This window comes from Egretta garzetta, unplaced genomic scaffold, assembly GCF_000687185.1.
Source record: "Egretta garzetta isolate BGI_Z169 unplaced genomic scaffold, ASM68718v1 scaffold136, whole genome shotgun sequence".
Taxonomy (NCBI): Eukaryota; Metazoa; Chordata; class Aves; order Pelecaniformes; family Ardeidae; genus Egretta; species Egretta garzetta.
The window spans coordinates 5,164,991-5,166,888 of record NW_009260066.1 but is presented as its reverse complement, the minus strand read 5'-3'; positions in this window follow the sequence as shown (position 1 = coordinate 5,166,888).

Sequence of the window (1,898 nt, the reverse complement as noted above, 5' to 3'; positions counted from 1 at the left end):
GTCCCGTAGGGGCCGCGGGGCGAGCGAGGGGGAGGCGGGGTGGGAAGAAGGAGAAGGGATGGATGCGCCGCGGGGACGGACAGACGGACACACAGTCGAATCTCCCCCACACCCCCCCGCTCACCTCCGCGTTTTGTATATGCTGATGGCGGTGCGCAGGGGCGCGGGAGCCGCACGTGCGCTAATGAGGCGCGAGTGAGGGAGGTTGGGGTTCGCCCCCGCGGGCCGGGGGTCCCCGGCGACCGCTGTTGGTAAAAAAACGTGTGGAAACGGTGCTTTCCTAAATGAATTGTTGCGGCGTGCGGTAAGGTAAGAGCTAACCTAAGGGGTGACGGTGCCGGTTTCCGTTTTGGGGTGGGTTTGGGGGGCTTGGGGGGTTTGTTTGTTTGTTTGTTTGTTTGTTTTTTCCCAAACGTTTTAGACGTAGCTGTCTGACCACTTGTTATTGGGCGGTGTCGGGAGCGAGAGGTAGCCCCTGACATAGCATAACGAACGGCAAAGAATTAAAGTATACATGTGGTGAAACAGGCACTGAACATCACCGACCGAGCATGAGATTCTGCTCTTTATTTAAAAAAAAAAAAATAAAAAAAATACGTGCACGATAGTCTTTGGGGAGGGCTAACTTTTGCCCTGTACGTTCATGCAGGTAAGTAATTCACAGTGTAACTAATTATCTATGCATGCACTTAGACTTTTTTTTTTTCCCCGCAAGGAAAAAAAAAAAAGAAAAAAATGTGTAGGGGGGCCGGTGTTTGGTTTTTTGGTTGTTTTTTTCTGATGGAATAACTTGCTCATTTGAAAACGTAACACGCCAGGACTATGAGAAGAGCGTAATCATCTGTTTTCAGTCGGAGTTAAACTGCTCTCCTTTCCTGTAAGCATTTCCCCATTAAGGAAAACCGAAATGTGCTCACGCTGTTTGTGATGCAATCCGAGGCCTGCGGATTTTCGGATGAGGGAAATGTAAGGCTGCCGGCAATATTTTAAAACCACCTCTGGAAATGCCTTCTCTGTAAAGAATTAGGCAGCGGGTTGAAAGCCGCGCAGGCGAAAATGAGGTGCAGTGCACGGAATTGAGAGAGAATGTACAAAATGTCTTCCTCAGAGACAGCCCTCCCTACCTGGGTCTACACATTTTAAGGGAAGACTTTGAAATAAAAGGTTCCTGAAATCCAGGCAGACGTGAGTGCGCTCACAGGCCGCAGCGCAGCAGTGAAATATTATAAATCCCTCGAAACAGCCCCCATCACACGCGTTACCTAGGTCGCCTTGTACCTTAAAACGGTTTGGGGTTCCGCTTGTTTGTTTTTTTTTTTTTTTCCCCTAATACGGAGTTAATTAGGCGATCGAACTTCCAGTTTTGAGGTAGCGGTGTGATAGCTGAGCGGGGCAACGGGGTTTCCCCCTCCTCCTAAAACCCAATAAGCATCTTGTGCACCTGGATTTGCCATATCAGCCCCCTGCGTATCCTGTAACCTTGTACGAACGGGTGCACGGAGGAAACGGAATATAAAGGTACGTACACAGCAGAGTCTCGCAGAAAAAAGGGGAAACAGGAGGAATAAAAAAATAGAAAAATAAAAATTAAAAAAAAAAAGAGGGAAGGGGGAAGGTATTTAAAAAAAAAAGGGAAGGGGGAGGGTATTTTTTTAAAAAAAGAGAGAGAGAGATCAAAGGAAAAGCCGTAGCCTGTAACTTTCGGTAAAATAAAAAAAATTCAAATATACCTTTACATATGCATCAGTATTAAAAATAACGCAGGCTGGAGCCGAGAGGAGGAGGAGGAGGAGGAGGAGGAGAGGAGAATGGCGCGGCGGTGGATCCGCACCGGGGCCGCCCGCTCCCAGCTCGGTCGCTCGTGTCGGGGATGTTTGTTTGGTTGATGATGATGATGG